At 37.4% G+C, this 11,814-nt stretch overlaps 1 long non-coding RNA gene across 1 annotated transcript; it reads right to left on the bottom strand.

Moving 5' to 3' along the window:
- Nucleotides 1–8,051: 8,051 nt before the first annotated feature.
- Nucleotides 8,052–10,928, bottom strand: LOC109041916 (uncharacterized). Its single transcript, XR_011899870.1, has 2 exons — nucleotides 10,524–10,928; nucleotides 8,052–9,698 (listed from the first exon to the last, which is right to left on the bottom strand). It is a non-coding gene; the product is annotated as an uncharacterized lncRNA (long non-coding RNA).
- Nucleotides 10,929–11,814: the final 886 nt, after the last annotated feature.

The raw sequence follows: 11,814 nt of genomic DNA, 5'->3' as shown, positions 1-11,814 counted from the left end.
TTTGTACATTGCCTTATTTCCGTAATAAAATAGTAATTAGCATCATCAGTAAATTTCAAACGTTCACGAACGTAAAATAAATCGTTGTTTTAGGCGTTCAGCCTAGAAACATGCTTCGTTTATATGAATTAGTTTCTTACATAAAGGGTTCATTCGCTAAATCTTATTATTACTGAGGTTATATATCAGACCTTTTCAGAATGTGATGTGAAAATGTGATGACTAAATCGCCTTTATTTCCGGTGGTTGTGTTACGGGTTGCAGAAGAAAATCAAATAACATGAGAATACCGAGTTTGAATATACTTACTTAGCTTCTCTTGTTTGAATACCCTTCACGGATTGAGGGAGGTGAGACATTCGCACTTCATTGGAAGCTGATGTAAGTAATGTATGCATGTGAGATTCAGTCCCCCTAATTTCGGTAGTCTTTCATCTTCTCATCCTTTGCATCTCGGGACAGATAATTTTGATCCTTCTTCGTCGATTGCTTCCAAGGCTCTCATGTGTGTAGTAGGGTTATAAACTCATGCGTTTGGTTGCAAAAGTCTTTTCTATCCCGAGGACAGGATTTCCTTTACGGGGTGGATGTTAATTTCCAAGGGTATTTACGCGCATTTTGACTTTGAAGTTTGGATGCGATGGTTCGTAAGAAAAGGAGTCAAAATGGAGTTTGCCTTAATCCAGCTTTCTTTTCATAATTTAGGGGTAGAGAATTACAATTTGAGGGACGGAATATTTACATCACGTGAAATATCTAAATATTTTGAATAATATTTTTAGGATAGACGTTGGAGGAAAGTAATAATAAAACCAACAAGATTATTGCTGATTTTGGAGGCAATAAACATGAATAAATGGTATACTTAAATAGCTCTAATAGAGGAGACCTTAATAATGATTAATTTTTTTAAACTGCATTCATCATTTGGTACTGCAATTATTAGTGCTTTAAAGTTGCTGAGAACTGCCGACCTGACTATATTATTGTTTTTCCCCTATTCTTATTCTGCATGCAGGTTATACGTTGATTGACAAAATGATAGTGAATCGATCCATGTTGAGATTTTCGGTACCTTTCTGTAGAATTGCTATATTAACTGATAATTTAAATACCCCACATGCATTTTAAATTTGCATCATCTCTAAAATGTTCTCAACTTTCCAATATCAGCTACAAGAGAGGTTGTAAAACATGAGAAAATACCAAGAAATATTCTAAGAGGGGGGGTCCTCTTTTATGATCTCTTCAGCTTCATTAAATCATAACGCCACATTTCCTTACAATGGCTCATCTACCGAAACAAGAACTTCATCTCGCATTGAGAATGCACTAATGAATGAACGATCCGTCTTCTGAAAAGCCCTAATGACCCTCTAAATGGATTTTGACTCACTTCTCCTCCTGCTTACGCTCTCCCCGTTCGCGTGCCGGCGACGCGGAATCGAAAATAATGTAAAGAGCGGAAAAATTAGACTCAAAGGGTTAATAAACCCTCATAATGCATCCTAGATTGATGACTTTCGGTCGAGGAGAGTTGAGGCGGAACTTTGGACCCGTAAAACACTCGCGAACACATTTTACCCATTAAATGGATCAGAGTCGCGCACCCTCGGTTCAAACAACAGATATAAAAACTATGCGCGGGAATCTGCTCCGGTTGGCATCGCCAAAACACTTAAGAGCTAAGCGTTTGATAAAAACGCTCACGGGAGAGGGGTGGAGGGGGCGGGAGATGAGCGCAAAGCCGCAATTCTAAATATAAATAAATGATTTGTTGGGAGCGCGAATTTTAAAACAGATGTCGACTGCAACAAATGTGCGGTGTTCTACCTTTGCGCCGCACGCCGAACGCGCTACCAGGGATTTGCGAGGCGTGAAATATTTAAATTACCCTCCTGTTTGTTTTAATTTTCAGCTCTATCCAATTGCTGTTTTGGAGATTTATCGCGGTGGCACATTCACAAGCTCATTTGAAGGTTTAAAAACAAACCACAGGGGACCGAGCGCGTTTGTATACGTGTTTCATTCGCGCCGCTCTCTTTTCTTTTTCCGGCATACAACATGTTTCTAACTGCTCGCACTATTGTTGAGTGAGACATATTTCGTGTAAAATGCGTTTTACAAGTTCACTGCGATGCACTATAGTGAGTTTCACTACGTTCTCCTTCCGCGATAATTTACTCTAATTACCTTCTGTCAATTAGAGGTTAATTTACTTTCTCCTTTGAGGAGCGCTTTGATTAATTTATGGCTTTCTATTCTTTATTGGTCAGAAACATAAAGTCACTCGAATAATCTAATGGCACTGCCTCCATTATTTGAATCACTTGAAATATTTGAGATAAAATTAGACCTGTAAAATTCCTGTTTCTCAAAGTAGGTTTTTTCTTGGGGGGGGGGGGGGGTCGCATTAAATTCACAGACTTTGCACCCATATTTTTGGGAGATAGCATTTCGGGTAATATTAGTGCGTTCAAAGTTCCTAATTTGAATTATTTCAATTAGTTCCTAAAATAATTTTTGAATTTACTTCAGTCGCAGAGCCTATACCCAAAACTTAAACAAAACCAAGATAAAAAAAAATATATAAAATTGCGAGTGAGAGTGAAATTATATAAATATGAATAATTTTAATTATATAAACGAATATGTACGACATTTTAGAAAATAACTATCACTATCTCTGTAAAGGGTTAATTTTCTTAAAAGTAACATATAATATAAATTATCTTTAACTTTCGGGTAATATTAGTGCGTTCAAAGTTCCTAATTTGAATTATTTCAATTAGTTCCTAAAATAATTTTTGAATTTACTTCAGTCGCAGAGCCTATACCCAAAACTTAAACAAAACCAAGATAAAAAAAAATATATAAAATTGCGAGTGAGAGTGAAATTATATAAATATGAATAATTTTAATTATATAAACGAATATGTACGACATTTTAGAAAATAACTATCACTATCTCTGTAAAGGGTTAATTTTCTTAAAAGTAACATATAATATAAATTATCTTTAACTTTGATGACTGAGTGTGAATAAAAAATATAATGTTGTATTGCGCTTGCTGAAATATGGCAGAAAAATCACGAAGAAGCCATGAAACGCAAAGAGCACGTGTCGTGATCCTCAAAAATTAAGAATGATTTTGGTAGCGAATGGTATCAGAGGAACGGAATTGGTAGACGAACTAAGCAGAGCCACTGCAAGCTCAGGTTTTGACACAAGGAAGATTCCGCGGCCGGCGGTCGAGATGGCCTTTGAATAATTAAAGGGTAAAGTTAATTTAGAGGGAGAAATCGCTTAATGGTGACGGTCCAAGAGCTGGTCCTCAAAAGGGTTAACAGTGGATAAGTTAAAGGAGCGAAAGATAAAGTCTCGTCAATTCCTTTGGGTATTTAATTACAGGTAATGCCGCTCCTGCCAAGTTAACGGTGATGATAGGGTAGAGACGGCCCTCGTAGGAGATGGTCATTGCTAAATGCCTTTATATTTGATTGTTCAAAAAGGACCTGACTCAACCCTTACCCTTATCATCTTCTATTACATTTTACTTAGACATGATACGTATCTCCTGACGCGGGGAGACATTTGCATATACGTCACTCTTGCTTATCCGTGCGTTCATCTCACTACGTTGGCCCTGTCGAAGGAGCGCTGGCGACAATACTGTCGTGCTAAGGAAAAACGCCGTATGAACCTTTAGGCGTTGCCAAATTTCATTTGATAACGCAGGAACTTTCTGGAAAACTTGTGATTATTTTCGCCCTAGTTTTTCAGATAATTTTGTTAGCAATTTCATCTACAGGTCCTGAAAATTTCGAGGAAAAATATTCATAACTTCCTTCAAAAATAAACATTTTATTGAGGGAAATTTGGCAACTCTCAAATGTTCATACGACGTTCTTCCTCAGCAAGGCAGAATAATGTTTTCAACCGCGAGCTCCCAATGCCCCCTTCTCCCTCTTAACCACTGGTGCCACTAAATGAGAAATGTTCAAGTGCGGGTCAAGGAATATATTCTGCGTCAGTTTCCCTTATCGCCCGACTCCTCTCCGGAATTAGATTATCTCGTAACATTTTGGCAGAGTTCCTTCTAATTCCATTTTGAATCGTGGTCAGCTTCACTCCACTGAAATACAGATACATGAATGAAAATCTGGTATAGTTTCAGGTAACGAGTCTCTTGAAAACATGTATTTAGACATGAGGTTGCAATGAGAACATGCACATTCGTCATTTCCTCTTACGATCAGTGATTTAAGACTTTCAAATTTAACATATATTTTCCTTACTATCTTGTTCGAAGCTTGGGCCACCATTCATGCTGAATTTATATTGACTAATTCAATTGCATTTTATGCAAATTGTAATTTAAGTTGTCAGGGATTAACGTAGCTTAATTTGAAGATTAAATTCTAACATTTTGAAGACTGAGTTTCCCAGATTCAACAACAGTAAAAATAATGAAATCTGCATGTGTCGCTTCAGAAACGGGAATAATGCGGATGTCTCCAGAAAACTGTGTTGTCATAATCATTTTTATAGTTGCTATGGTTCAGTTACGATCAAAGTTGAGAGACTGTAGGAGGGAAAGTATTTACAGTGGGAGTTTCATTAATATTTGGAAAAATTGGGTGTGATGAAGTTTCGCTTACACCGAAATAAAATTCAAAATTTGACCGTCACCTATTTGAAACTCCTTTTTCCTCTTAAAAAAAAATTGAAAAATGAATGTTAGCATATCTTAATCTACCCCCACCTCCCCCACAACAACCAGAGCATTTTAAGCACGGTCTTCCCGAGAAAAAATGGATCGTTCAAGCTCATTCAGGATCGTTCGATTTTCAATGATCCTGAATGAGTTTGAATGATTCTTCAATGAGCATCAATGATCCCGAATGAGCTTGAATGCGCTGACTCGTTGGATCATTCAACTTGAATGATCCGGATCGTTCAAGTCGAACGATCCGGATCTTTGACCCAATGCGCTTGAATACGCTGGCCCATTGGATCATTCAACTTGAATCTGCCAACTGGTTGGATCGTTCAATTTGAATGTGCCGACTTGTTGGATCGTTCAACTTGTATGATCAGGATCATTCAATTTGAATGATTCAATTAATCGGCTTATTCAAACTCATTGGGCCAATGATCAGGCTTATCGTAGCTGAATCATTAAGAGCATTAAAATTGAACGGCCCAACATGCTAGCTCATTCAAGCTTATTAGGTCAACGATCCAGATTATTAAAGTTGAATAAGCCAGTACTATGCCAGCGTCTGATTGGGTCACTTGGATAATTTTTACCTCCCACTATTCTACATTAATATAATTTTGCTATGTAACTTTAATAAATACTCAATCGGGTCAAACTCTGGGACCTACCACAATGATATGATCACTTCAGCAGATTCGGATATTCAAGTATCGGTCTGATGAGAATCTATTATAAAGAAATTGTAAGAAGTATAGACGCAAATGCACATGGGTAGCCATTTTCACTTCGCAGTTTTTCTTCGACAGAAAAATGAAGGAATAAGGGAAAAGTTCAAAAACACTGACTCGCCAGAAATTTCATCCAATTCCTTTTGAAGTAAGCTCATCATCCGCTCTATTAGAGTAACAGTGTGAATGTACCTTCAATAAAAGTAGATATTTTTGCTACAAACTATCTCCCACATGCTGTCAAGAATTCAAACCACAAAACAGTCATGATGGGAGAGGCTCGTAGCTTTGCCACCGAGTTGCAAAGCTGCTCTGCCGTGCTAAGAAAGAACGCCATATTAGCCTTCAGACGTTGCTAAGTTTCCTCCGATAAAAACCAAATTTACTGGGAAAATTGCGAATATTACTTTCCAAAATTTTTAGACAATTTTGTACGCAATGTAATCTAAAATATCTGAACTTTTCTAGAAAAAAAAAAATACATGAATATTTTCAAAAATACATGCTTTATCAAGGGAAATTTGGCAACTCTCGGATGTTCATCCGGCGTTCTTCCTTAGCACGGCAATGCTGCAGGGATACTTTCCATCGACAACTGAAGAATTTAACTAGAAAGAAACATATAAAAATAACAGCATAACCAAAAAAAATGTTGAATTGAAGAATAAACCGCGCGTTTAGAATTGCATGAGCGATGTCGCTGTTACTCTGATTTAAAAGAAAGATACCAGCAAAAATTATATTGGGATACAGGGGTATAAAATTGGCTTTGTCTCTGAAATAATTAATTTACCTTAGATTGTGCTTTGAAGTGATACAAGGCAGTAGGTAATTACAAATTTGTGCTTGAGTGTTTGTTCAAATGAAGTGTCATCGATGGAGAGAATTTTATTGAAGTAAAATTGTGTCCTCGGACCATAAAGTAGTGCATTTGATGACTGGAGCACAACTCACAGGTATAAGGTAACATCATACTGATAACTTGTTAAACGGTCAAGGGAAAAAACAATAAATAGAATTTAAAGCGACATAGAAGAGAAATTACAGAACAGAGGATTTCAATTTTCGAGGAAAGTAGGGCCTCTCTCACTAGCTTTTCTGAAAATTCTTAAGATTAGCCTTATGACAGTAAAAAAAATGAGCCTTACATGATAATATAAAAAAAAAGAGACGAGAAATTGACATAATCATAGCAATCCTTAAGACAGGAGGATGGGAAAATATTTCAGCAATGTGGCAACGCCGTTACTTCCCCGCCTCCCACCACTCGTTTGCTGCGTGAAGAAAACAAAAGAAGATGACCGTTGAGCCAAGGAAGATGGAAATTCCACCCCCGAACCTGTAAAGGCCGAGGGGTCGCGGTATTCGCCACTTGGTCTGATCAGTCTTGCTGCCTGCGTATCATTAGCGTGTCGCCGCTCAGATTTTTCGTCTGTGTTGCTTTAAATTCTATGTATTTATTGTTTTTTCGCTGGACTGTTTAACAAGTTATCAGTATAAACTTACCTTGTACTTGTGAGTTGTATGCTCCAGCCATCAAATGCACTGCTTTTTGTTCCGAGGACACAATTTTACTTCAATATTTTCTCCATCGATAACGCTTCATTTGAACAAACACGCAAGCACAAAATTGTAAGTACTATTGCCTTATTTCACTTCAAAGCACAATCTAAGGTAAATTAATTATTTCAGAGACAAAGCCAATTTTATACCCCAGTTAGCAAGATCGAGCTCCATCGCGGATTCTAGCGGTGGACGGTGCCAAAGCGGAATCGCTTATCCACATAGAGGAGCGGCAGTGTAGCTAGAGATATTCACCCGTTTGAATGTGGATACCCCTCGTCGGACTCGGAGTCCAGGCGCCGCTACTCGCGGCATCCGGAGCGGCTTTGTAGCACTGACGCAAGCGGCCCACGCGCGGCGTCACGCAGCGCGTTCCTAGCGGCAGTTCTGACTGATAATGAAATTTATTCGGGGTTTTTGTTTCTTTTACAAAACATCGGATCTTCAGGAAATAGATCTATATCTCAAGAGAATATAATTAAATTTTGAGGCTAAAAAGCTCAAAAATAAAATGTCAAAAATACCTCTGAAAGAATTTCACAATCCATGAAATTTTTTCTTGTATATTTTTCACTTTATTCCTCAGTTTTTTAGCTTCAAAATTTCAGAAATCAGGCACTCTAGAGATGTAGATGTACTTCCTGTGGATCCGATTTTTTTAAAAGTAATCCCAAAAGAAAACTTAATTTTTTTAAAAGAAAACTTATAGTAAAGACCTATACTTATAATGTACTTATATCAAAGTGTTTTCGATTGGTACACAAAATACCAAGTCAAAGTTATTAACTAAAGTTATTTTCCATATTACCTCGAAAATCTATTTTTCTAGGAGACAAATTGCCTCTTGGATGAATTCGATATGTCGCTAATAAAACTTTTTAAGTATATTGAAATACTAATTATATGTGATTGCAGGAACGTTAACAGAAATTCTCATAATTATTTCCCCTATGGCTAACTAGATTTATTCTCAACAATGTAACAAAGGAGAACATTTAAAGTCAAGAAAAAAAGAAGAAAAGAAAAAAACTCAGATGTATACCAACAAAGATATTTTATTACCATTATATCATTCCAAATAGACTCGTTTCTAAATTTAAGATGTACATTGATGATGTACAAGATGATCTTTTCTCTAGGGCAAACTAGAGATTTAAGAGAAAATTTTATTACCTAGTTCAGTTTTTCCATTAATTAAAAAAGTTGATGTATGGAACACATTGCACAAGTAATAAGCATAATTTGTATGAAAATAAGAAATTCTGGAGACTAGCCATATCTTAAAACATTGGTTTTGATAACTTATTATTCTTCTACAACCCTGTTGATAAGAGTCTCCTCTCGGAATCGGCACTATTAAGTAGATGTAAGAATTATTATCGATAAAATTGGAAAGCTGACGAAAGAACAGTATTAATGACTTTAGCCGTATTTGATGGAGCCTCAACATACGTCCAGAATAGGATGCTGCAAATACTTTCTATCAAATCTCATCGAAGCTGACAATGAATCTTCACCACTTTCTCAAGGAAAATATAACTTTTGCCACTTTATCATCAGATGTCGTTCCAAGGGTATATCCTTCATTCCTCACAAAAACATTGAAAGACATTCAACTCCATATATTGTTGAAAATCCTGACATTGAAAATCCTAAAACATGTCGTTAGGAATTCTAGGATGATGAATGACACTAAACGGCGCATGTCATTGGTCATCCTACGATTATGGATGACACATGTCATTGAAAATCCTAGGATAATCAATGACACTGAAAGACACATGTAGCTGGTAGCACAAAGGGAGCATGTTTACCATAGAGAACCCTGCAAAGATGAATGAAGTTTGATGTAGAAAATGTATACTAAGGTATTGATTGATGCGCCACATCTAGTCCGAATAACGCTTACTCCAGTAACTCTTCATTAGTCACCGGTGTAAAGTATCGTGAGATTTTGACTGCGAGACCCTCAGTTTTGGGGGGATGGAGTTACACAATGTCTATAATTTAAGCTTAATAAGTTATAATGATAAATCATGACATTCAGATCCACTTAAATGATGCCGACAAATACAGCTAGATCACTAAAAAGTATGACAGAAAATATTCAAGGCTTTGAACTACATAAAATCAAAATTTTCAGGTAATATACAGCACAAATATGTAACTCAAACTTGAGAGGGCATCAAACTTGCTGAGATGATGTTTCATGATGAGCATCAAAAGAAACTGCTTTCTACAGTTTATCAAAGTCCTTCTGTGTTGAAAGAGTATGCGTTAAGAAATTATATAAAAAAAGACTCACCAAATATAAAGTTCTTCTTTAAAACTTAAATTCAGAACACTTTGGTTTTACCTACTGATTCAGATATTTAGGCATTTCCAACACTGAACTTAAGTACACTTTTCTTCTTCGTTTGAAAAAATTAATATCTGGACAAATCAAACTTTGAAAGTCACTTTTTATGATTATTTAAGTTGCCTACACTAAATCTTCCTTGATATCAATGTTGTTTGAAGCACTAAATGATGAATTTTGAGGTGATTTGATTTTGCTGCTAACTCTCTACCAATGATTGCTCAGATACAGGATGGGCAATCAGATCATAGAATATTAGCCGCTTGGAAATTCCAGAATACTTGGAAATAAATCTGAGTGCAGATGCTCGTCTGGAGTGAGGCCACTGAAAAATAGATGAAGAAAATGACATTACACATTAGCTTCACACCTAATAAACCCAACTTATGTTTAGTTCTTATACATTTACTCTGTAAAAAGAATCAGCGATTGTTATCATTTAAATATTGAATACTTCAGAACTAACGCATAAAAGTTCTGTGAAAATCACCATTTCATTTCCGTTGACTTCTGAGAGACTCCGCAACCCTTTGAGGTATGTTATTGTGAACAAATACTCCACACCTAACAAGGAGCACCCAGCAGGTGAAACCAAAATCAATTACTCATTGAGTTCAGCTTAAGTATCTCATCCGAGATAGGTTACAATGGACAAGGACAATTCCAACCCTGAGCACAGATGAAAGTACTTAGCGGAGAAGAAGTGAGATGCAGTCTGAAACTCATTGATTAAGTATATACGTCGACAACTCATAAGCAAGCTCACTGCTCGAGTGCTTACACGAGTCTACAAGATATAAGCCAGTGGTACCTTGCATTAGCCAAGTAAGATTCGAATAGACTACAATCACGAGAATTTTGGCTTATTAAGCTGAATTGTGTTCTTGCCGAATTAGTAATTCAACGTCTGGAGGACAACTGAGGATCAGCTGTCCTGCACTTTCGCAAGGAAATATGTTGAATTCAAACAAACAGAGCATGGTACAAAGTGGTAGGGAGGTTAGCTCTGAAAAGGAAAACTAACTTTCGTCCCTCAGCGAAATAACTAACTAAGAGATAAATACTTCGGCTTTGTTTCTTGCACGAGCGGCAGAATTAAACACCGGTAAAGAAAATGAAAACGCAATAAAAACATGGGGAAAATACTTACTTTAACAAGTGGACTTTACAATCAATTCCATAAGCGCTCACGACTCAAATCACAACAACTTGCCTGTTGAAGGACGCGCCGGACGCGCGGCGCGCGCATCCAGACTCCTGCATTTCTCCGCAACTCCAAACGCACTACACACGCGGCTAGATGCGCTCGCCTGGACTCGTACCCGACTCATTTTCGTTCAACCGCTAGAGACGGTGGATGAACACCGTCAGAAGCGCGCTTATCAACTCAGTCTCCAATCTGCCGCTAGAGACTGTGGACGGAGACTGTAAGGAGCGCGCTTAGCAATGCCATCTTCAATCTACTGCTACATTTTGTGGATAACGCGAGTATTGGAGCGAGCTCCTGTACGGGCTAATGGATCCAAATGACGGAGCTCAATCTTGCTAACTGGGACCCCTGTATCCCAATGTAATTTTTGCTTGTTTCTTTCTTTTAAATCAGAGTAAAACAGCGACATCGCTTATGCAATTCTAAACGCGCGGTTAATTCTTCAATTCAACATTTTTCTGGTTATGCTGTTAATTTAATATGTTCCATTTTAGTTAAATTTTTCAGTTGTCGATGGAAAGAATCCCCGCAGCAGCTCTGCAACTCGGCGGCAAAGCTACGAGCCTCTCCCACAATGACTGTTGTGTGGTTTGAATTCTTGACAGCGTGTGGGAGATGGTTTGTAGCAAAAATGTTCACCTTCAAACTACTTTTATTATAGTACCTACATTCACACTGTTGCTGTAATAGGGCGGAGGATGAGCTTACTTCTGGAGGAATTGGATAAACTTCTGGTGAGTCTGTGTTTTCTTAACTTTTCCTATCATCATATGTTTTTTTGGTTTTTTCCCCTTCATTTTTCTGTTGAAAAAAAAACTGCAAAGTGAGAATGGATACCCATGTACTTTTGCTTCTTTACTATTTACAATCTTTTTATAATAGATTCTCATCAGACCGAGACCTTGACTCACCGGAAATCAACGATCAGGAGAATTCAAGCTGGCTGGGATTCAATGATCAGGATCATTCAAGCTAGTTGGGATTCAACGATCAGGATCATTCAAGCTCGTTGAAATTCAACGATCAGGATCATTCAAGCTCGTTGAAATTCAACGATCAGGATCATTCAAACTCGTTGGAATTCAATGATCACGATCATTCAAGCTCATTGGAATCCAATGATCCGGATCATTCAAGCTCGTTGAAATCCAATGATCCGGATCATTCAAGCTCGTTGAAATCCAATGATCCGGATCATTCAAGCTCGTTGAAATCCAATGATCCGGATCAT

The sequence above is a fragment of the Bemisia tabaci genome, chromosome 5 (genome assembly GCF_918797505.1).
Source record: "Bemisia tabaci chromosome 5, PGI_BMITA_v3".
Classification (NCBI taxonomy): Eukaryota; Metazoa; Arthropoda; class Insecta; order Hemiptera; family Aleyrodidae; genus Bemisia; species Bemisia tabaci.
This window is presented reverse-complemented; position numbering and strand designations above follow the sequence as displayed.